The sequence below is a fragment of the Drosophila arizonae genome, chromosome 2 (genome assembly GCF_054131065.1).
Source record: "Drosophila arizonae isolate 15081-1271.41 chromosome 2, UAZ_ARI_1.0, whole genome shotgun sequence".
Classification (NCBI taxonomy): Eukaryota; Metazoa; Arthropoda; class Insecta; order Diptera; family Drosophilidae; genus Drosophila; species Drosophila arizonae.
This window is the reverse complement of record NC_142922.1, coordinates 16,236,586-16,263,041: the sequence shown is the minus strand read 5'-3', so window position 1 is coordinate 16,263,041 and position 26,456 is coordinate 16,236,586. Positions and strand designations below refer to the sequence as shown.

Genomic DNA, 26,456 nt, shown 5'->3' with positions numbered 1-26,456 from the left:
TGCGTTGCCTGTTGTGAGCGCCTATTAAAAGTTCAATTTGATTTTCTGTCTTTCTGTTGCTTTATTGTTTATTCCACATTTTGTATAATTTAAAATTTTTTTGTTCTCATTTTGCATTCTTTTTTGTTCTGTTGCCAAGGCCGTTAAACTTTGTTAATGGATTATTTAAAGCTTATTTTCAGTGCCTGATTTGTTTAACTTTTTAGTCTTGGCAACATTTTGGATTTGTCTTCCTTTATTAATTCGTTTTTGCTCTCCATTTAGTTTTGGAATTTTCTCACTTTTTGGAATATAATTGTTTGTTTTTATTTTCAATCTGTTTGCATCTGCTTTATGTTGGGCATTTTGCTTGACGTCAATAACAAGTTTTTGCTACAGAAAATTTATTCGGTTTGAGTATATATATATAAATAGTTTTTTATTTTATAATTCGAAGTGAAAGATTTCCAGGTAATTTGATAACTGTTTACTATCTAGATTATGTGTGTAGCATTCTCAATAAGACTTAGTTTATAAGAGAAGAGGGAATTATTGCAAGCTCTACTTAAAGTCTGTAGGTTGCATAGGATTAAATGATATACAGTTAAATTCTGTGATTTAATTATTTTTATTAATTATATCTCAAGGGTTTTGCACATCATCTTAGCGTAAATAAATTAGATATTAAAGATTTTTTAAATATTTAGTTTAAACTTTAAATGATAACTCTAAAGCAAAATCAGTAAATTTGCATTTTAATATATCTCCAGCATGGTCAACAGATTCTTATCGATTACTGTTGGTTAAATGTACAGAAAAATGGTATTAAATGTATAATTACTAAACGATTATCTCATTATTGTGTTAAAAACGTATTAAAACAATTATGAACAATTATAAAAATTAAAAGCATGTAAAAAAAATTTGATAGGCAAATGAATAAATTTTATATTGAGACTTTAGCGAGCTGAATGACCGATTAAACCTTTCAGAAATAATAAATTATTGGCACTAACAAGACGTTTATTAAGTTGTACACAACTTGTCGTATAATGTACATACATATATATATCTATATATATTTGTATAATACAGATGGACAAAAACTTTGTTAGCCTCAAGAAGCTTTTTGGTTTATTTATTTTGAATGGGAATCGCACATACACGTCATACACACACACACACACACACACGCACACGCATACTCCCCCACACAGACGAAATACGAAATAAATGAAAACATAACAGAAATTATTCATCTTTTGAATTGAGTACTTTGGCGTCCGACCGACCGCAGCGAAAGGTCTAAGGTCTGCATGAAACCCCTAAGGCCTATGTGTGGGCCCTTCACGCCACAGCAGTAGCAGTAGCTTGTGTACATAAATCATTTTCAATTATAAGCATATTAAACACATTGTGCCTCAACGCAAATAGCCAAAAATAGCCAGCCACAAATTATATATATGTATATGCATCCATATGTGTGTGCGAGTGTATGTGCAAAAAAAATAAAAGGCAAACAAAATCCTAAAATTTTTATTAATATTGTAGTATCAGTAATATACAGTGTACAGTTATATAGTAGTACTCCAGAAGTTGAACAAAATATATATAATCTTTCAATTTATTTCCATATATTTATTTTATATATTTTTTATAAAACATTAAAGTACTATATAATATAATATTTCATTAATTTTTTGCAATACCTTAAATACTGAATGCATTGTACTCAAATAATGACAACAAATTTAAAAGAGTTTACTTATCCAGTTAAACTGTCAATGAATCTCTTTCACTATTTTTGAAAGTTTTTCTGACCTATATCTCAAGATCTTTTGCAAACAGTTTGCTCAAATTTGTTGGTTTTATAAAGAAAGCAGGGCTCTATTTATATTTAGCCCATCGAACAATAAGCGATCGCTCTCTAAACGAAGAAAACTAAATTTAGATATAGTATACGCGAGTTAATGTACAGCGATGTATGAAGGCAAAAAGCATATGTTTTTTTGGCATACCCTGGGCATTAAAAGCAACAAAAAAATATATACATAAACAAACAACAAATGTTTCACACGCCCTCACAAAAGAATTGTGGAAAAAATACGTAAACAAAATAAGACACTTTTTCGCACGCTTTCGGGCTGGAAATTTGCTAAGGAATTTTTGTTTACTTTCATTTGATTTTTAAAAATGTTTATTTGATTGAGTTTAGCTCAAATACTGATTTTAGCTTTCATATCAATTTTCCACTTATTCGTAAATTTACTTATTCACAAAGCTGGCAATAATATATCTAATTCGTTTGGTGTTTAAGTATACGAGAATTTGTTCGGTTCATAGTTGAGCTCAAGCGAGCTTTGGCATCATTTGAAAATATGTTTGTGTGTGCTCTTAAATATATATATGTGTTTACTCTATGTACACTCAATTGTAATTGATTTATCTTGACAATTAATTAATTAATTAATTGTATACACAATTTGTTGTTGGACATTCAACTACTACTTAGTTGCTACGCCTTGTATGTAGATTTACCCATAAATAAATAAATAAATATATATATATATATATATATGTGCATATAAATGTTAAATGTATATAAATGTTAATCGGAGTGTTTATATTTATCATATGTTTTAAGGTTAGCATGTTGTTTAATTCCATTAATGGTCAAATATTTGTTGTTATTATTTAGCGTACTTCTTTATTCTTCATTGTCTTTGCTGACATTCGTAAACGTTTATATACATATATTTCTGCTAATAACTATATTTATTCATTGATAAATGTTTCAATTCCCAACTCTCAAATATAGCTTTTAAATACAGTGTTTTTGCTTTCCTCTTCATCTATTTCTACTTATGATTTTTGTTGATTTTCCTTTTATATTTCTTATCATTCGTAAATATTTATTTCTCCCCTTTTACTCCTCAAGTTTGCAATTTTTGTAGTTGCCTTTTGCATTTGCTCTCTTGACTGTTATCACTTCCCAATCTTTTCTGTTCCTCTTTGTACCTTCTTCGCAAATGTTTTGTTTGCTTCCAAGTGGGCAATTTTTTCAGCTGTTGCCTAGGAGTGAAGTATAGCCAAAGCGTTTTAGAACGCATTTTATATTTGTTATCTGCGCTATTTTTTATTTGAAATCTACTTTGCTGGAAGTTTGAGGTACATGGGGTACAGCAAAGGTTTTCGGGGTCAAGTTGCTGGAACTTTGTCGAAAATGGAAAGCGAAGAGCACAAATTTCAAATGACGAGCGAGTGGCTCAGGATAAGCTTTGCTGTTAACTCAATGTGGCCAGGCTTGGGGCGTGACTCTGCGCTGATATTGCAGTTAAAATTGGGCGTGCCTCGAGGCGTAAGGTTTTTCCTTTTTTTCTTGGTTTTGTTGGCGCATTGCCAACTAAATAGAATCCAGTCAGGCAAGAGGAACCGAATAGGGCAAATGTAAATAGGAATTTGTCGTAGTATGTGGATCAAAAGCCCCAAAAATGCTTGGCCAATATCTGCAGATCTGCTGGAGATATATGTATGTACATATATATGTATATATAGTACATGTTTGCTTCATTTTAAAGTTAGGCCAATTCATTTGGCCGTAGTTTCTGCCTATTTCGCTGGCAAATGCGATACGCTCGCGACATTGACAAAGAACAACAACTCAGCTTAGCATTGGCTCGTTTCACGTCCTCTTCTCAGCCAGACGGCAAATTACCAGAAATGTATATGTATGTGTGTTTGTGTGTGTGTGTGTGATTTTTTCTTTTTGTATTTTTCCAATTTACCCAAAATACCGCCCACAACCCTCATGGCAAGCCCATCGCTCAGTTTTTCAGCATCTTGTCGGCATTTTTCTTTGAGCTGCCCCCGACGTGCGGCGCATGGCAAAGCGAGGGAAATGCCGGAAAAACTGTCTGACATTGCCATTGTTTGTCTTTGGCAGTTCCCAAAAACGGAACAAGCTATGCACATACCACACACACATACACACACACACTCATACACACACACACACTCAGACGCGCACTCGCATGTATTTAGATAGCTGCAGTCTAGATTCTCGTTACTTTTCGCTTCTCGCTTTTCGCTTCGCTATATGCTTCTCCTCGCGAGACACTTTTAACTGTCTTTTGTCTTGCTTTCGCAAAGGAAAACTTTGCAAAAGATGGGAAATACAGGAAATCAAAAAAGAAAAAAGTTGATCTCAAACAAATCAACGGATATTGCAGATTTTGCACTTCTTTTGTTTCAATTGTGAACTTTGGCAACTTTTTTCTTTACTTTTTCGACCAATTTAACAGAATTTTCATTATGCTGAATCTTTGGCATATAGTCATATATACATATGTATACGTATGTCGTTGCATATATTTGCTAATCTGTCTTCAAAGCGGAAATTATCAGGGATTATCGATTGAATTGAAATTGTAATGTACATAATCCTAATATACATTATAGTTGCGTAAGCTATTAATTAACTAAACATGTGTGTTAAAATTAGGCCTCTGGGCTATTTTAACCTTTCACTTAAGTAATCAGCTTAGTTCTGCTAACGGGTATAATCAATTAAAGTTTGCAGGATATTATAAATTTGGTATAAAGTGTGAAACACTTGAAAAAAGTGTATATGTATAAGTAAGTTCTTTAATCAAAGCACCATCATATATAGTATATAGTATAATATAACACAAAATATAGTTCGAAAATGATGTAGAGCATTTTAGATCTATGAAATAGTCCTTACATGTATACCATTTTACATAACACTTATTTATCTTAAGATCAATAAAATATTCGTTTCATATAATTTGACTGCTATTTTTCGAAATTTCAGTTGAGAAAAATTCTTTCCTAATATACGTCTAGTTGTTCTCTTCTGGCACTTTTCAACACTGCTTCAGATTGTTATCAATGCTGGCAAACTGTTCATGCAAAAGGAACTTTGTAAAGTGCATCGAAAGCAGGCAAAAATATATTTGAGGCAAAAACATTTTTGGCAGCTATCAAGCTACAAATGATAACATAAAAGTTATATAAAATATATAATAGCTACATAAACGAAGCAGCTGTGCATGAATTTGTATTTATTTATATATATTTATATAGTTATTTCCTTCATGGCGCAAACCTTTTGCAAATGCACATGAGCCACAGCTGTCTGCCCTTCTCAGCTCGCCACTCAATTACTTTTCAAAGAAATACTTGAGCTTCTGCATTTTAACACTTGATTTCATATGCAAATACGAACAATGCAAACTTTAAAGCGTCGCATGGAGTTGGTTGCTTGAGCAGGGGGTGAGCGGGAAAATATTTATGTGATATCACAAAATTTATGGCATTCACTGTGACATCTTCGTTCGGCTTGGATTTGTATGTGTGCGTGTGTGTGTGTGTTTATGTTTGTTGTATTTTTTGTTTTCGGTGAGTAACTTTTGAAAGCAATGCCAAGAAGTTGTCATTGTATTTGCGTTAATACTCTATCTAATGGGTATGTAAATGGTTTCAATACATTTCCATTCAATGTCAAGCTTCCATTCAATGAAGCTCACTAGAAGTCTTAAGAAAATAAGAATGATTAGCTATATTACTATAGAATATTGTATTAGAGTATAGTATAGTACTAGTACTGTAGAGTATCTGCAGTAGTTTGTCATTTCAATTTAGCTATGAAAGCTAATATTCTCTAAGAAGATTCCTTACAAATTGTCAATATTTATTTCTTGAAAGCTTGGAAACAATTTTTAAAAGTTTAACTAAAAATCAAAACTTATCGATTAAAGGGATTCACAATCGATTTATTAAAAATGATTTACAATTAGAACATTTTATTTAAACATAACATAATTATCTAAAGTGCTTGAGATGAATTTGTATTGCCTAAAAATGTATGATTTAATCAGCTATTCAGCTATAATCAGTAGAAATTGTATTGCTCAGTATTTATCGACTTTAATATCGATTTAGAGTTAATCGAATATGTTATCGATATTTCTTACAAAATCATGCCGTAATATTTCATTCTTATTTGAATACAGTCAATATTTCAAACATTTTCACAATTTTGTTTTTGTAAGGGCATATCGACATTCGGCTATATTTGGCTAAATCGACATATATAAACTTCTTTCACTTGTTTTGCACTCGCTTTGCTTGTTTGGCAAAGTTATACACTGCTTTATATGCTGTATGTACTTTTTGGCACGTGACAATAAATTGTTGTTGTTTGCACTCTGTTGAGTTGCAGCAATTGTTGTTGTTTGTGCCTCCTCTGTGTTCTTCGTCATCTTCTTCTTCTTGTTTTAGTTGCTTGCAAGTTCTATGTAATTTTTGCAGCCAAGTAAGAAAAGTGTGTCATAAATGTCATAGTTAATATTTGCTGTTCCCTGCTTTTTGGCAACTGGCTTAAAATGCCATGTAAGTTCACAGAGTTTCCGCAAAAAGAACGTGCAGCAGCACACACACACACACAGATACACACATATATAAATGTATATATATACATGTATATATATGTAAGATATGTATGTGCGTTATGTGGTTTTATAAATAACAGAATTGCGCGCTCTGTCAACCTTGACCCGTTACTCAATTCACTTGCCGAACAAAGAGCAAAAAATTTTAAAGAAACGAAATGTATATAAAATTGCAGTGCGGCGCATTTATGGGAACAACATTGAATTCTACTCTGTGTGTGTGTGTGTGTGTGTGTGTGTCAGTGCGCTTGTGTCTGTGTGTGTTTGTGCTAAATCCATAGCCAATAAACCACAAAACCGACACACATCTGAGTGCTCATACCTTAAATTAGATGGCGGCTCATCCAACAAAAATGGGGAAAAAAAATATATATACATGGAAGAGTGCACTAAAAAAGAAAAACGCAAAGTTTTTAGCAATCTGTGCGAGTGCATTGCTAAAAATGTAAGAGTGCTTGACTAGGAGATACCCTATAGCTGCTTGTTCTGTGACTTTTCTTGCTAGAACAGCCAAAGTAGAGTACACAAATTGATTTTATTTTTAATTTGTATATTGATATTTATTGGTTAAAAAAGTTTTTTTTTTAACATGTATTTGAGCTAACAGAAAAATATTTTATATTTATATATTAATTATTAAAACAAAGAAAAACAATATTCGGATTTTATGCATATCTGTGCCATGTATATACTTCACTAACTTTGTTAGGTACAGGGTATCAAAGGAAAAATATCGGTAAAAAAAACTGTAACTCGATTGACAACAGCAGAGAAAGTAAAAATGCTCTAAAAAGCTGTACGTGAAACCGAGTGCAGAACATTGAAATTGTATCACTGCTTGTAAAGCCGCCAGATGCATATATACATGCACACACACACATATAGACGCACTCTTATAGCACGCTTATTATGGCGTGTAATTAATCATATGGCCTACTGGCATGGCAAATGTAATCGAATTACTTTGTGCCAAGTGGCAAAAAATTCATGTGCCGCTTCATTGCACTTCGATATTGAGATACTATAAAAGACGATAGGCAATGATGTTGTGAGCTGAGCATATTAAAAAATACATTCGTACTATTTCTATTAACTAGTTGCGATGACTTAATAACTAGTTTATCAAGAAAATTATTGTAATTAATATTTCGAAGTGAATAAGCAATCGCACAAATAGTCGAAGGTTGCGGATATGGCGATAACGATATCGATATGTAAAGTACAAATACAATATAGAAATATTGATATTTTTTGAGCTAACTAATAAGAGTTTTTCTAACTTATTTGCCAGTTAAACTAACCAGTAAAACTAACTAACTAGAAGTATATGAATTACTAAATATTTGTATATAACTTTATCGATTAATTTTATCGATGATACTATTCTAAATTATTCATAAAAATATATAAAATCTAATTCATAATTTTTGTTATTATATATTATATTATTGTTATTTTCTTATTATAAAATTTTCTGATTTACAGCCGGGATGAATCATTTGTTAAGGAATTCACTTTGAAATTGAATCAATTGAAAAGCTGAAATTCATTGATCGTTCGTTGCTGAATGCTCTTATTTTTACTCTACTTCAATTTGAATAATTTCCACAGTTCAGCAGACAACAACTTCCCACAAATTTGCATAAATGAAGCATGCTTGCATAATGAAAGGCAGATAAACAAACTGGAATCGACATAAGGCAAAAAGAAGACAACTTTTACGTATTAAATTCTCAACTTAAATCGATACAAAATTCTAGAAAAATAAAATGAGAAGAAATTCGATAAAATTTATAGCACACAAAATGTGGAAAAAGTGCAACTTGCAACAATAAATTGTGCACCTTATGACGTTCACAAAAAAAAAAAAAAAAAAGAAAAGAACGCACACACACACAAATATATATATATATCCACACAAAAGCACTCAACGAACATTTTTCATTATGCTTTTTAGCTTGATTTTGCAGCCGTTTACCCCTTCGACTATCCTGCGTTTGCTTCATTTTAACAATTTTTGTTTTTAGTTTTGTGAATTGTTGTTGCCTGTGCGTTTTTTTTTTTTTTGGCTGACTGCACTTGGCCTAAAGTTGATTGCATGACATTGTTCTTAGTTTTCGCTTACATATCGTATATATATATATATATATATATATATATATATAGTGAAACCAAACCAACGCCCTGCATTCTACCCTAACTTATCCTTAGTCTATTCTCACACCCATACACAGACACACCTCAGTATTTGTTGTTGTTGCTGTTGTTGTTGAGTGCGCACGCGATTTGTTTACATTGATTTTGTTGCTGTACACAATCAGAAAGACTCCGCCCAGGTTTCTCCCTCGCCTCAGACGGAGCACAGCATTCGCAATATTATTGAATAAAAAAAAAAAAAATATATATATATATATATATATATATATATATATATATAAAATAAAATGGATTCAATAGAAAAAACTGAACCTTGATTTCTATTTTGTTTTGTGGTGCAACGTTTTTGCGGTTGTTATATACATATTTACGTACACTACAAACGTAGTGTGTTATCGATATATGATGCAGTTTAGCTTGAATATATGTACATATATATATAGCATATGATATATATATTTTTGTAATATTTTGTTAGCTTGTTGCTTGTTTGCTTCATAGGACCTTTTTGTTTCGAATTATCAGGTTCGTATCTCATTGAAAGATTTTAATAATGTTATTGTGCTATCTCAAATATCTAGAATTAAGTTTTTGGCATATTTAAATTTAGCAAATGTTATCAGTGCAGGGTATTTCCTCTTCAGCAGTACAATTTTATATATTTCTTATTTAGTTCTAAACTACTTGAATGAATTTCAATTTATTTGTTGCATTTTGTTTGAACTCAATGCAATGATAAATGTTCACATAATAAACTTGAAAAATGCGCATTGTAAGGCCTGTTCCGAGATCTGAGAGAGAAAAGGAAGTCTGTCCGTCACGATTCTCAAGTTCTTCAATGAGTCGATTTCTTTTCGTATTAAGGCTACAGCAAGAGTGCGTTGATGACTAAGACAAATTGTTTTCACTGCATGTGTCAGTCGTTTAAAAATAGTTGAAATATGCCACAATCGGGGATATAGTTGGATGGCTGTGTACTTCAATAGTTTTTGGATGTTTCGCACTTAAAACAAACAAGAAAAGTAAAAAAAGAAACCTAAATTGTTTTCAATCAATGAGTGCTTTAAGTGCTACTGCTAATTACTTTTAATTACCTTTTGGATTAGTTAGCGCAGCTGTTTTTCTTGATTCATTTCGACAAGTGAGTGATTTAGTTAGTTGGTTTAACGAGTATTCGAGTGATTTTCCATTTACTCTTATATTTATATGTAATGCAACAAGTTTGCTTCTGTACTTCTTGCTTCTGTGCTTATCTACTTTTAAATAACAGTTTTAATATTCAAAATTGTAAATGAGAATTATAGAAAGGTAGAATTTATTATAAGTATAATATATCAGAACTTTTCTGCCTTCTGACATTCACAGAGTCAGCTAAAATGTAAATGACAATCAATTTGTATAATTAAATAAAGAACAGCAGTTCATAGCTCAAACAAATGGGAAATATAAAAATGTAATTAGCATTTTACTTGATTTCAAATATTTCACCATAAAGCTGAAGTTGGACTCATAAAATTGTCCATTTATTTTTATAGAACCTTCTTTTATAGATGACGATCCGTTAGGTTCTCTTAAGCTATTTATGTATTTATAATAGCCAGTTTGCCTCGGTCATTGATAGGTTGCCATAAAAACTCCGGGTCCTTAATGTAATAACTTCAGACTTGTCTATTATTATAATCGATAATGAGCCGCAGTGATAAAGTCGCAGTCGCAGTCCCAGTTGCAGTTGAAGTTGAAGTTGAAAAAGAGCAGCTCCGCAAACTTGTTTTGCATTTAATGCAATAACTCATGTATATAAAACAAGTAAGAACCTTATGTCTAAGCTTCGTGGACTACAAAATACCCTACAATCTGTAGATTAAAAAATTATATTATTTTTGTTTGTTTTTTGAGAACTGTTATAGATGCATATGCATATATATTTGTTCTAAGTACTTCTCCTAAGTATTTCCTCAAAGTATTTCCAACAAGTATTTCTCTAAGTCTTTATGGTTTAGCTGAACGATCAGACACTTCACTTCACTTTACTGCGCTGCACAACTGACGGACGACTGAAGAAATGCTGCAGCCTCTGCCCTTTATATAGGGCGACTTTCACTCAAACCCTAGGTTGCGCTCAAATGTTGAGCCCGGCGACAGGTAGGGGTCGTTGCAGTCGAGCTTTAAGTGATCAATGGGAGCACTCTCACCTGTTTCAAATACTCTAGCATCGTTTTACTTGAATATGTATACCAAATGTTTACTGCTGCATACATATAGACAAGAAGGAGAATGAGAAACAGACGGAGAGTCAGACTGGGAGTGATAGAGAGACAGATTGTCGGATTACCTCATTACACTGCTCAAGAATATACGCTTGATAAGGCTAGCGAATGATAAGCTTGATAAATTATGTACACTAATTATTATATTATACACTAATATATGTACACTAATGTTAATTATTATACAGCAGTTTCTTATGCTGTTATTAATTATTATTATCAATAGGCTAGATTATTTTGAATGTATACATGAATACGCCATCTTCTAGATGTTACATATTCTTGCATAAAACTTTATGCTGAAATAAAGTTCCGCTTTGTCGTCCCTTGTATATGTGAAATATATATATATTTGTATGTGTCTATAAAAAATTTAAGTTTACTGCCGTTGACATTTTCACCCATTCCCTTGCACTTACAGCTGCAACAGAGTTGTCAGCCCCCAGTGTTAAGGTTTAAAAAAAACCAAAAGCATGATATAGAGATGAGGGCGTGTTAATATACCAATACGATCATTAATCAAAAATGAATTTTTCTATAAATGTATTGCTCACAATATTTTCGTGTCACGATGTATATTACAATGTGTTGTTTATAAACAAATCTCAAAATTTAAAATCCAGTACATCGTACAACATGCAATCATATTCACGACACGCACCCATCTCTAGCTCACCAGTTGCAACATTTTTGGGTTCAGCCTTTTTGCTGTTGCTTGCAGTTGACATGTCTTTTGACACTCTGTGCGCTTTTTTGTTTTCATTTACATTTGACACTTTAATGCTCTATTGAATATATTGAGATAGGTGTTTAATTAGGTCAGTTTGGCAGCTAACTGGATTTAAGAAGAACTCATGGTATGGTATAGTTCTTTCAAATGTGAAACCAATATATGTATAACCAATAATAATTGTAACACATATGAGGTCTTTGATATAAATATATTATATATTATATTATTATTTGAGAACAATTCCGAATGTTTTTTTGTTTTTTTTTTTTTTTTTATGAAAACTTTATTAAATAAATATAAATATTATTATTATTAAATAAATACAAATATATATTTTATTTAATTTTTGTTTGAATAAAATTGAGAAACGATGTTAACATGTTATATTAAAATGTAAATAAAGTTTAATTAGCCTCATTATTCAAAAAAAAAAAAAAATTGTTTGTATTAAGATTTGTTGTAGATTCTAATTTTAATAATATTATAATTATAATACAGAAACACATACATATATTTTATTCGTATTTAAAACTTCTTTTACGAAGAGAAATAGCTTTTTTTAGGATATACAATATTCGACTTTGGCTCTTTCACTTAGTGCCCATTGTTAAACAGTTGTGCTGCGGCATTTAATTAATGTTGATAATGTTGCTTTATAAAATTGCGCTTTGCGGCTGTTATTGTTGCATTTGCTGCTGCGGACGTTGCTGCCGCCTAATTAAAGTGTCATTAATTTGTATGCATCAACATAATTACACAGAAATATGAATAAGTCATAAGGCGCTTAGTTGATGCCGAAACCGTTTGCCCATTGGTGTTGCGTTGCATCCTCCTCCAAATGGGCAACGCTCGAGCGTTGCTGCTCTGCACTGACCCGCTCCGTTGACCCCACTTACTCAGTGGCCCATTGGCTTTTGTTGTTGTATTTTACAATTTTTACCAGTTTACTTTTTTTCGGGTGAGCTCTTGTGTTAAAAATTTGTCTGCCAGTTGCGCGTGAGTGATTTACATGCTTTATAGCAGGGGTCGACCTATCTTCCATAAAGTTTTTTTGTTTTGTGGCTTGTTCGTTAAGCTACGCAATTTCCACGTGCTGCTCGAAAAAACAAACAAACACACACAGCCACACACACATAGATACATAATAATAAAATATTTTGTTAAAAGCGAAGCTCCATTACAATCTCTGCTCATGTGCATTGTTTTCATAAATGTTTGTTGTTGCTATTTTAATTTATTTCAATTCTATATTTTTCTTTGACTGCATTGTGGTTTATTGAACTTCCGGTGGTGTGTCATAGTTCTTTGTTGAAATTAACTTTCTTGCCTCTGTGGTTGTTGGCCTTTGCTCATTTCTTTTTGCAACTATTCTAACAGAGTATTCTGTGGTGTAATAATGCTCTTTATATGCATTGTGTTTGTGTTTTAATATATGTATGTTGATGAAGTGTATAAGTGTACTATTACACGATATATATATATATATATATTTTAAATATATATGAATTTCTTGATAGTTCTAGCTTTCACAAATATGTGCTATACGATAAATATTATAAGTTTGCTTACATAATAATATTTATAAACTTCTAACTTAACATTTACCAAAGTTAATTTGTTATGTTTTCACACTTTTGGCGTCTGTCTAAAGTTTTCTGATTAAAAACTAAAATTGGCAGCAATATAGCTCCTCACACTTATCTAACCACAATAACCGCATAATACACGGGTTTCTCTTGTCTTAAGCAAAACTTAACTTCTATCCCCTTTGTGAGCCAAAAGTCACGTATAAAATTCAAAAAAATTGCTCTCACAGCGCCAAAAGCCCGTCAAATTGATTTTTGTGGCAAGTAAATAATCAAATCAGCTCTGCCATCCATCGTGGCTGTCCTTATATATATATATATATATATATATATATATATATATATATATATATATACATATAAATATATATATATAATATGAGAGCGGCGCCAGGCACAAAGCCTAACAGAACCCCAACCAAATCAAAAAATCAATCTCCATCAGAAGGCAAACGCCCCAAAAATTGTAGTCATTAGTTTTGGCAGAAAAGAGCAACAAAACTCGCTGAACAAAAGGCCAGAAAACGGAATTTATGTGTACGTGTGAGTCCATAGATATATATGTATATACGTTATATATATATATATATGTATTAGTTCCTGAACAGGAACCCAACTACTTAGCCATGTTGGGAGTCAGCGTATTGGCATTGTTTAAAATGCAATAGCGCCCGGTTTTGGCTTTCCCACTTCTCTACCTCTCCGTCCCTATCTCTCTCCCTTTGCATCGCCCTCTCCGTCGCTCCATCTGTGATGAGTCGCATCAATCAGCGCTGCCATTGTCTGAACTTGAAATCGACTTTTAAACAGACGAACGGACGGAAAGACCGACCAGTCGGTCGGGCAGTTAACTTGGCCTGGCCAACATAAAAGCCTAATGATCAGCGCCAGCGATTGAGTTACATGCAGCAAATCTCTGACGATCGCTGAATCGCATTCAACTCTTTCCATCTGCCCATCCCATACTCCCCTCTGTGGCCTTCCGTTGAACTGTCCACAGTTAATCACGAACTGGCCAAAAAGAATGCCGGATTAAGCCAAAGGGAACCAGTTTTTTTTCTTCTTCTTCTTTTTTTTTTTTTTATTGGAGCGCCGGCTCTGTAGTACCTTCGTTTATTATTATACCCTAGGCAAAGGGTATGACAGAATTCAAAATATGGTTTACAAATTAATTAAATAATATAAATATAAATTGATTGAAATATCTAAAGGAATATTTCGAAAAAAAAGAGCAGACAAAAGTTCGAAATAGATGAAAAGAAAGAAGAGAGAAAGAAGTGTATAAAGCGTAGATATGTGGAGCTACAGAAAGGCGAACATAATTAAAGATAAAACAGCAGCACAGAACAGACGGAGGGCAGATAGGCAGGGGACTGGGGAGCAAAGAAGAAAGCCAAAGGTAGACAACAGCAGACAAAAAGTAAAAGAAAGATAAAAAGACAGCGACAAACAAATGAAACTGCAGCATCATCGTATTTTGATTTTATTACCAAACAATATCTAATCTAAGAGCTCTACAAAAATTCTACTCCTTCGATTCTTCTCTATAATTCCAATTCTTACAGTTTATAGTATCTTGGGGAGTTAAATGAAACTAAATTGTTTAACTCTAGTTATTTCTTAATATTATATAGTATATCTATAGTTTGTTCTTCTTAGAGATTCTGCAGCGAATTCTTCGAGCTTTTTTAAATGAGTTATATGAGATGCTTGGCATACCGGCATGCCGCAAAAACTTTCAGCGTACATAATTAACCAAGACTTGTGTGTGTGTGTCTTGTGGTGAGAGCATTAAAAGTTCGACTTGGTTGTTAACTCAAAGTTGTTGAGATTGGCGCGCGCTCCGGCTTGTTTTTGTAAATCAAGTTTGCAGTTTTTGGAGTTGTTGGCGCTCGGCGATGTTTGTTATTCTGCGGGATGTGGCGCAACTCGTTTCATTTTATTTTTGTTTTTTATTTTTGGTCTTAAGAGTTGCTTGGTGGTTGGCTCTGGTCGGGCCCCTCTGCTTGGCTGTTTGGCATATTTGTTGGCCAACAACGGGCAACAGTCAACAAGCAAAACGTGCACGCCAAAATATGCAACTGCAACAAGAACCGCAGCACCAGCAGCAGCAGTCGAAACAGCAATAGCAACAACAACAGCAGCAACAACAACAACAGTTGCAACATGAGGCACCGCCTTGGGGCGCGTCGTCATTCCGTCTAGCTATGGTTTGGTTGACTTGTTAGTTGGCTTCCTTTTGTTGTTGCTGCTGCTGCAGCTGATGTAGTTATTGTTGTTGTTGTTGTTGCTCTTAAGGTCGGGCCGTTTGCCTTGGCTATCTTCCAATTGTTTGGCAAATTAACAGCGAAAAGGAGTTTTGCTGCAGCCACACTCAATACACACACCCGCACACACAGTTACAAGTAGTTGATGCTGCTGCTGCTGCGGCTTCTGCTGCTGCGTGTTGTCCTTCTGCCTCGCGAAATGTTGCCAAACATTTAAATATGCCTTTGTTTGGATTTTCAGCTCAAATGAGCTTGTCGTGGCCAAAAGTTGCCGCCGCCAGTTTGCCCAGCGTCTGCGTGCCACGATAATCTGTGGCATGCCAGCCAGTTGCTGCTTCTTGTTGTTAGTATTATTTCTTTCGATACCCAGCAGCAGCTCTAAAAGCCAAACGGGATATATGAAGCTCTGTTGAGCTCTGCACTAAAGTTAAATAAATCCCTTAGCCATTATTGCATAAAATTGATGAGACTTAGTCAGAGTATTTCATTCATGGTTTACATCATATATATGTATATACGATTTAATATAATTTAATCTGATCACATCGCATAGCAGGTTATGTCGATATGTGAACGACATCGTTTGCAAAGAAATCTGGCACCATTTTTTTAAATATTCCAATTTGAATACAGGGTATGCCATTGTTTGGCATATATGCTCTTTGTTTTGCTGTTTGGCTTTGGCTTTTGTTACTCTCTGCGTTTGGCAACGTCTCGCGTCTTGGTTTAGTGCGTTTATCTTCATTATGCCATTGAATTTATTCATGCATCCATATTTAGTTAAATTACATGTTCGCGATAAGACGATCCACAGATCCACAGAGCAGACCTCAATCGCCATTCAGATCCTCGTTCAATCTCAACCATCGTGGATCTGCAGCTCGAGAAGTCGCCCGTTTCAACTAATTAGTTGAGTGTGTTATTTTTAAACCCTTTTTCCTCTCGTTTTTAGTTTGTTTGTGAATTTCCAAGAAAAGCGCTGCTTAACGTACGTAATTTGACTTGATGCTCCTCGATTCCTTATTACATTATTAAAATTATACGACTTGCATTAAAAGTGTTTTTTCTTTTCTTTGCAGGTGAGCAAACCGTTTTTCCTTTGGACAGCTGCAGCACAACTCCTTTATCTTCTTTTTGTTGTTGTTGCTGTACTTAACCAGGTAAATATTTGCATTTTCTAGGAAGTTTTCAAGAGTTTTCGTTGCAAATTGTTAGGTTGCGGCTTTTTTGCTGCTTAGTGCTGAGCAAAGTCGATGAATGCTTAAAGACTGTGCAGCTGGATAATTGAGCTAAGCTAAGCCAGAATATAGAACTAAATTGAAGGGTTTCACAGAAATGCTCATAATATATTTATATAATTAGAGTTCTATTTTACCTTATATTTATTCAATGAATGTATTGAAATAAATAAAATACAGCAGAAGCTTTAAAGCTACATAACCGTATAAAAAAATAAAAATAGTTATTTTTAATAAAATTTGGTCTTCTCTGTCTCTAGTATTGTATAGCACATAAATTTGTATTAAAAACGAAATTAAAAGAAACTCGTTCTGCCATGTTAAATCTATACCAAACTATAAATTTTAGTTTTTTTTTTTTTTTTTTTTCTCAAAGCTTAAAGTTAGTTTTCTAAGGTTTAGTTTAGTTTATATTCATGAATTTCATTTACCATATCCATATCTTATCACATACATATAAATGCTGTCTCAGCTTCAGCAATTTGCAGTTAGTTTCAATTAGTTGCCGCTCAGACCGCAAGAAATACATAAAATCGTCGAATTATGTTGCCAATAGCTGCTTCTTTAATCGAGTCTATATGGGAAGACAGAAACAGAAAAAAAAAATGGTTAAAAAAACTAAACCGACAACTGCATCGTCGTCAACTGGATAAACCAAAATGTCAGCAAGTTTTCAGTTGCATTTCGTCTTTCGGGCTTCTGACGATGCTTCTTATTTTTCCACAACTATGGCTTAGCCATATACGTATCTACTAGATGTAGATTTGTATATATGTGTGCACATATGTATACACACATGTATGCTCTTTTTATGTATATATATTGTCAGATAGCAGTAGACATTTTATAGGTTAACCGCTTTGGTTTTGGCTGACTTCACCTTTTTACGCTCGATCGGCTTACAATAAAATAAAAAACACAGCAAGCAAACTAAACTCTAGAGACACTATGGTTAGCTGCGAGCTGAGAACTCGAAACAATAAATGTGAAACAAGCCCAGCTTTTTGTACTCAAACACTGCCAATAAAACAATAAAATGTTGTCTTATCTTAACACGGCAAATCAATTTCAAGACGAAGATATATATAAAAGAACTTGGCTTCAAGCGGAAATTGGCAGCACTCGGCTGGCGGCTGGCGGCTGGTGAATGGCAATTGCTTTAGTCAATGTTGTTATTATTGTTATTGTTGTCGCTGAAGTTTTGCAATTAAAATGCCATTGAGGTGTTGTCCATGTCATTCTTGTCGTCGACTTTAATGAGCTACAATGGTCTCGGCCTTGTTGTTGTTTTTGTTGTTGTTTTTTTTTTTCTCTAATGCTCGTGTGCCCGCTCAAGCCTAAAACTCGCCCAACAGCATTTTGTCTGGCTTGCTCGAATATCCATCATCATAGCATTAGAAAGTCGTCTGCCTTATAATCTGCTTTTAATTTGAAACTTTTATTGGACTGGTTAATTATTCTTTTTTTTTTTTTACACATACAAATTAGTCAGCCTTTTATTTATTTGATTTCAGCAGGGATTTAGATGTACTTTTTCTTATGTATATATATTCGTGTATATATTAATTTAGATTTCTGATGTATCGCATTAATGTTTCAATGAAATGATTCGAGAAAAATATTAATTCAAATTTTAGCCAAGAGATTTTGTCTTTTTGTTTAAGGCGTATTCAAACACTAGTCACTTGTGCATCAACAAAAAAGTTTTTGACGTATTAAACTCCCGTACTATACACACACTGCAGCCCATGTGTGCCTGTGTGTGTCTGTGTGTGTGTGTTTCTTATGTGAGTAAAATGACGTGAAGAACTACTGATACAATATATCAGTTCCTCGTAGGGCTTAGGGGATTTCGTAGTCGAGCAGTCTCGACTAGTTTTCAATTTTGCTTTCAGCGTTAATTTATGAAAATCGATAACTGTAGTTTCGACGATAGTTTGCGCTATATCGATAATTGCTATTAAACGCGCACATCAAATAAAAATTCGTGCCACTTCCTATGGCTGCAATTTGTTTGGTTTGCGTGAGGCTAAACATTTTCAGTTTGTGCAACAAATGTCAATACGACAACAACAACATGCTGCACATGTCAAATTTTAGCATTGGGTAATATCGTGTCCATCAATAAGTGCAAAATTGCATGTCAGTTGCTAACCAAAACGGCGCTTGCTCCATTTTCCATTTAGCATATTCCGCTTTCCTCACTTCCCGCCGCTTCCCACTGCCATTTCACACAGTTGTCGTCAGTTGCTGCGGCGTGTGTGTAAAAAATGTAACAATAATTGAAATTTAATAGCCGCGAAGACAGCGGCCGCAGTGGCTGCCACAAGGGGCAACATCATAAAAAATAGTTGCAGAAAAAAAAGCCCCGTGGCAGCAACAGTAGCAGCAGCAGAGGAGATGCAGGACGACGAAAACCTCATTCACTTTTACTATTATATTCATAGGCACAAGGAAATATCAAAGCAGAAGGGCCTCAGACAATAGCTCTCGACTGCGAGATACCCTGTACGTGGAGATGGAGATGGAAGTAAATTTCTTTGATATAAATTGTTTCCAATAAAGAGTTACAGTTGTATGTGTGAAATGAATCTTTCGATTGTTGAAATCTGCACATGCTTAAAAATTTATTTATATTTAATTATTTATTTATAGCTAACTATTTATTTATAATTACTTATTTATTTATATATAAATTTTTATTTATATTTAATTTATAATGCTAATGTATAAATATTTTTCTGCATTATATAATTAAATATGTAATTGAAAGATCTAAGCAAGACTAATCGATAATATTTGAATCATTCGATTCATTACAATTTGCCCAGAGCCTATATACTCCATTTGAGTATATGTTTAGCGAATGCAGGGTATTAAAAAATTGTGCACACACGTCTCGAAATCGCCGTTGGCTGTGGCGCATGAAAAGCTTTTGGCTGAAAATAAAAGTGGGTCAAAAGCTGTAAATGATATTTGTTCTAGTTGGTTTAAGATGTTGTGCGAATACACACACAGGCACACACAAGCACACACACACGCACCTGCATACACACATAACCGCTGGAACTTCCTTTATGCCTTTATGCGCGATTTGTTTGCCAGAAAGCTGTCTGAAAGAAACTGTATAATCATCATCTACTTCATCATCAGCATCCAGTTATTAACATGCTGAAATATGCTTTAAAGGGAAGAACAGAAAACAAAACAGAAATATCAAAAGAAGCTGCCCAAATACGTGTCAAATTTAACAACTGAGCTGAGTTGTTAAAACACAGAGATTGTATAAAGAACAGATAGGCCGAGAGACAGAGGGGGAGAATGAGCGGGAGAGATGCCATTGAACTTTTGGGGTTCGTATTATAATGCAATCTGTAGACGTCAACATTAACCGGCTGCTGCTCGGACAGTAGCAATTAGCATTTGACTGCAAAGTAGCCACAGTCCAGATCAAATATATAAATATGTATATACCCGTATGCATACAGATATACATATGTATATGTATTAAATACTTAAAGACAATTAATTGCGCCTCAAAAATTTCCAGTTTTTTGAGTCAATTAATTTATGTAATTATTTTTGTTTTGCTTCTTCTTCATAATTTGCGCTCTGCGGCTAAATAGTTGCCAAGGCGATGGTTAAGACTGATTAATATGATTGATAAAGAAGGTCATGCATAGGCTTGAGTTAACAGCTGCAAGTAATTCTAAAGAATATATGATAAGAAAGTTAGGGAATTTTAAAAAATCCGAAAACATTTATTTGATTAAAAATAAAATGTCTCATATAAATAAATAAAAAATATATATTTTAGTTTATTTAATTATTATACAAGATATTTAAAAAAATAAAATTTGAATATATATATTTTTTTTTATTTTAGCAATATAAATATTTATGTATTTTATTTATAAATTTTTCAGCAGTATTTTGTGGAACAGAACAGCAGTTCAATAGCCCTAAGACTATTTTCGTTGACAATCTAATATGATGTGATAAGCCCAATAGACAGAATGCTTTTTAGAGCTCGAAAATTCTATATTGAAAATAACATTAGCTTTTGATTCGAAGAAAAACAAGTTTGAGTAAACTTAATTTGCTAAAAACGTTTCAAAAACGAGGGAAAAAACGATTTTGATTTGTTAAATCCCATTGAAAGTTAAATGGCACATTTTTATTTTTCCTCTGGTTTTTTTTTTTTTTTATGTTTTTACACTTGATGACAATGAATTAACAATTCAAATTAGACATTTGAAATTAATTGTATGATATCGTATGCACTTGACATTTGAATTTAATACAGCAGCGCATTGAGAACTATGTTGACAATGCTATGAAATTAGCAAATGGGAAAACTATTGAGAAAAAAAACTGGAAACTAGTTGGCAACTCTCTGGCGAAACAAATTGTGGAATGTAGCTGCGGCTGTGGGATGGGAATATCAGCAACAGAAACAAATAGTCGACAAAAGTTTATAATGTGAATTGCGGCGTTTCCTGTTTTGCTGACTTTTGAGCTGAGCATCATCATTATCAACAGCAGCAACAAGATGATTAACATGCTAATTATAATCAGCATTGCGTTAGGAGGTCTCCGGGTGTCTGGCACATTTCCTTGGCACATTATTAATAATATTGTGCACAAGACGACCAAATGAAAGTTGGGCACACACAAAATTTCAATGAAAGCTTTATTAGGTTTTATGAAAACAGCAACAGCCGACGGCTGCACAAACCCAGAGCTCGATCCCCAGCGACTGCCAAATACAAAGTCGGCAGGGTCAAGCAGATGCCTCTATATCATGTGAAAGGGGTCGCCAGGAGGGTTGCCAAGGGGTCAGTTGGCGGGTTCATTGCGGTTCGTTGCTTAATTTATGTGGCTTTCGGTTTAGTTTCTGTTTGTTTCATAAAATGTTTTTTGTTTTTTTTTTTTTTTCAGCTTGTTTTTTGTGTTTTAATTTAAATTATGTATATCTTTGTTTTGCTTTATTTTATTTAGTTGCTAATTTTTTGCGTTTGCCTCGAGTGAATTAATGAACTGCCAATTTTAATGGCAAAACTAGTTTTTACTTATTTACTTTCAATTCTTGCTGTTTATTATACTATATATATTCTTTCCTATGGGAATTTATTGTATTGTATTATATTCATATGCATGAATGCATTTCTTTGCGTTTTGCATAAAAAAATGGATATGCAAGCATTATTATTAATATTATTATTATTATTATTTAATACATAAAATGAGATATGGCCATTACTGTAAAATGTTAATAAATAATTAAAATGTACATTTATTCAATTTGCTTATTGGTCTGTTAACTAGATTATAAGTAATTAGATTAGCTATAAACGTAAAATATTGTCTTGGCTTTTCTCTCTGTTTTTGTTTCGATTTCGGTGGATTCCAGTATTATATCAGATAGCTGAAATGATTTGGGTTTACAAAGATTTATTTTTATGCGATATTAAGAGTTATATTAAGATTATAGATTAATATAATATTGATATATAGCAGCCAATAAGCCAATTCAAGAGCTACAAAGTTCAGTGCTTTTCTAAGCTCAATAGAAAATTTAAAACGAATTGGAATATTATATTAGAATGCTTCTATAATGAAACTTAATTGGAAAATTATTATCTCTTAAGGCATATGGACTTTGGCATTTAGTGGCATATAATCAAATTTTTTTTTATTAAATTTATAATCTGAAATAGTTAAGCCTTCTTTCCTGTTAAGACTTGAATAATCTAACGCTCTTTTCATAAAAAGAAAAAGTATAGCTGGACTGTGAACTGTTTAAGAAAAATGCGAAAGCGTTTCAAAAACAAATTCAAGTAAAACATTCAAGTTCAAAGGTTAAGATACGTTGCTGACAGTTGAAATAATTGAGGAAGAACATTAATACACTTTATATGTTTGTCGTGTACATAGACACATACATTTTTGGAATGACAATAGCTCTGACATTTACAGCTATACCGATGGCGGCATATGAGGCCCCACCCTCGTAAAAATAGATCAAAATGTCATTTAGATATGAGTAAATTCAATTAACTATCGATTTTGATAACAATGGCAGCAAATTGATGAAACTAACGAACGGAACGCTGCCAGACTTACTAGCTAGCTATCAGCTATGTGCTGGACGAACCCTCGTTTCGACTTCACTCTAATTAAGCAATTTAATATCAAGTCAACTGGGAGCAATATAGTCTATATATAGCACACAGTAGGTGGCTAACAATCAGCAGGTCGAGTGCAGCAGCAGGCGCTGCAGTAATCACATTGCTAGTTATCCGCCCTGGCCAGAGACCCAAATGGGTACAAGGTGACAGCAAGCAGCAGTGGATGGTGGGTGGGTGCGTTGGAAGCGAGGGTGGATTTTTGGATGGTCTACTCTATTCGGAAACGACAGCAGCCACTCAAAGTGTGGACAATACGTGCGAAAAATGCGACAGGAAGAAGCAGAAGAAAAGTGTGGAAACTGTGAAAAACTGTGGACAGCTGGTGACAAGCAATTGTTGTATGCTCTCTCATGAACGGAGGGCTAAAGAGGAGTAGCTGAATTGTAGTAGTAGTAGTAGGAGAAGTAGTAGTAGTTGTAGTAGGCAGACAACCACTAGTGGCAGTGGTAGATGGTGGAGGGTGGTTGTGTCTGGGCTGGGCAACGTGACTAGATGGCAGTTCAGTTATTCACGTGCTATTCACTGCGGTTTTCCACTGCGGGGTTTTTCCCTAACGGCCAACGGCTAACGCGTCCGGATACACGCGCCGACCCGCAAACGGATGTAATTAAGGATTTTGCGTGCCAAAAAGAAAAGGACGACGCACAATTTGCCACTACTTGGACATAGCCAGACAGTGGGATGTGCATGTGAGTGACTCTCCCTGTGTGTGTGGGTGTGTGGTGGTGTGTGTGTGTATGTGTGTGAGTCGGTGTGTTTGAAGTATACTTCAGTTAAACGTTTGCCTGTTTGATTTGTCTGTCACGAACAGTGCAGCGCCTCGGGAGCAGGAATCGTGCGATTCGCTTGTCATGCTAATTATACGCAATATCTAAAGTTCAAGTCTTGCCGAATATTCGTGCCGTAGTTAAAATTAATCAACTATGAAATCAGATAATACTCAAAGGTGTGCCAGGTGCTTGCTATAATCTGTATGTGATTTCCTCAAGTCTCTGAGTCATTAGGTATATAGAAATGTTTTAGAATCTGTCAAAGAACTGTAAATTATATTGCATAATATATATCTTTGTTCTTATTGTATATTTATTTTCTACATTTATATATATATATGCGCTGAGAGATATAAATAACCAGCCAAGTTAGCAGCGTGCTTTGATTGCGTATCCGCAGCTTATTATCAATTCTAAGCAGGCCATAGCTTGAGCAAAACCCCAAAGTCCCAAAATCACAAAAAATCACTCTTGAAATTAATTTGGAAAAACCCACAAAAAAACAAAAAAAAAAACAAAAAAGTAAAATAGATACAAAAATCCTTTAAAGGATGCCGCATAAACTTTTTTATATGCAGCCACAATAACAAGTTTTAAAGATCATTTTACTAATTTGGTCAAACTGAATAAACAAGTCTAAACGAATAAAATAATTTATGGAGGAGATAGAAAACAAACACGAAAAAAAAGTATGCACAGCAGACCTAAAGACGTCTTCGATGTCGCGACGTCTGCTTGGCAAGCTAATAGCATCGCCTCCCCTTATATCAACCACTTGGTCCCAAGAGGCCGACAAAAGAGAGAAATGAGTGGAATAGAAGAAGCTGTCACGAGTGTTTCATATAATAAAATAAAAGCCAACAAACATCATAAAATAACTATATAGACTTGAGATTAACGGGCAACCAAAGATGACGACGCGACTTGAATTTCTACACAATTTAACTTTCGCATATGCGAATAAATATCAACAACAGCAACAACAACAATAACAACAACTGAAATGGGATAATAAATACGATAGTCGAGCTAGCTAAAGATAACGAAGTTAATATCCTGCCATAGGACACCCTGTAATTTTTGGCAGAATATCATATTAAAATAAAATACTTTATGTACCTCACATAATAATTTGAATAAAAAAAAATAATAATAATAATTTACAAAAATAAATACCTAACGAATTTTCGCAATAGTTCACTGATATTACTGATATTACTTATGATATTTCATAACTTTCTTATAGTAAATAAACTGACAATTATGTAAAAAAAAAATGATATATGTATTAGACAATTATAAATATATATTTAATTTAGTCTAAGACTGGCGTAAAAATCAATTTACCAACAATAATTGTTATTGATACGAAAAATATTTAATCGATACTACAATCGATCGATAATTAAGGACATTAAACAAATAGTGAAATATACTGAATGCATACCTTCTAGAATAGGTTAGAAATAGTATGGCTATAGCCAAAAATGTCTACAGAGTATCTGAGATGTCAGCTAACACGTCAGCAAGCATATCCTACACATACGTAAATATATCGTTATATGTTTGTATGTGATATACGAGATGCTGTTTCAATAAAAAAAAAAAAAAAAAATGAAAAGCAGCTAAACAAACTTTGACAATATTAAACCAATGATGGCAAAGACTTTGGTGACTTTTGGCCCAGTCCCAGCATAGTCCTATTCCACGAGGTCATTTATTTATTTGCTCTCTCTCTCGCTCTGTATTTGTAGACTGCAGTCAAGAAACTCATTTATTTGAAAGCGCAACAACAATGGGAATAGCACAAAAAAAAAAAAAATAAAAAATAAATAAAACCGAATAGAGTTCAAAAATATTAAGTTTTTAATCCATTTTTTTTTTTTTTTTTTTTTAATTTTTTTTTTGTAATATCTCGATGCATTTTGTAGAATGTATATAAATATATATAGTCTTTTGTGCTAAATATAGATTTGGCATACTATGATAACTTAGCAATTTATTTAATCAGTTCACGAAAATATTTCGTATATTCCCAGAATCATAATTACTTGATTCATATGTTTTAATCAGTTGTCGAAAAACCCCTTATAATTCCCCTACGCATTACAATTTATTGTGCTTATGTGCTGTGGGGGTATGACAAGCGAGATTATTAAGGTTATTACGAGAGATATGTCAATTGTATTATGTATGACCATTGTATATGTATTATGTGTTAGTAATATATATCATATATCATGTAGGTTTGTGCGAATTTCAATAATATTGGGCTTTTTATTCTTAACTCGTTTAAGCTTTAAAATCCCCTTGCATATCGAATCTTTATTTCTATAACTCTTACAATTTGATGAGCATTCAGATATCTTCTTCTTCGATTTTGTCCCTGTCTGGTGGCATATCGCATATTATCATTGTTATTTTGGGAACATTTCGCACACCATCTGACACATGCTTCCTCGTTTGGTTGTTGTTGGCATTGCTGTGGCTTATATAAGTAGAGCATGGCCATATGAGCTGTCCGTATTGACACTGCCAGCAATGGGTATGTGTAATATAATCATGATTTTAAGCAGCTTTAATATTATACCAACTTGAGGTCCTCCTCTGCCATTAGGCACTTGCCTTGGTCTATGCTGTCGACTCCTTGACTTCACTTTGCAGGCATGAAATTTTTATTATTATGTCGAAAGTTCTCGGCTGCCCAGCGCGCAGAACTTTTGTGTTTTGTTTGCTGGCTCTTGTTATGCGATAAAAATGAACTGGCCCGCCGATGAAGCCTCGAAACGAAGTGG

At 33.6% G+C, this 26,456-nt stretch overlaps 1 protein-coding gene across 5 annotated transcripts in view; it reads left to right on the top strand.

The window, feature by feature from the left end:
* Fur1 (Furin-like protease 1) overlaps positions 1-26,456 on the top strand; it is a 173,982-nt gene that overhangs the window by 1,464 nt on the left and 146,062 nt on the right. For 2 of the 5 annotated variants that reach the window (XM_089476495.1, XM_089476492.1), the window contains exon 2: positions 16,542-16,622. The exons of the other annotated variants lie outside the window; for them this stretch is intronic. The gene's annotated coding sequence lies outside the window, so the exon portion shown is untranslated. The remainder of the gene's footprint in view (positions 1-16,541; positions 16,623-26,456) is intronic. 5 annotated transcript variants of the gene reach the window in all.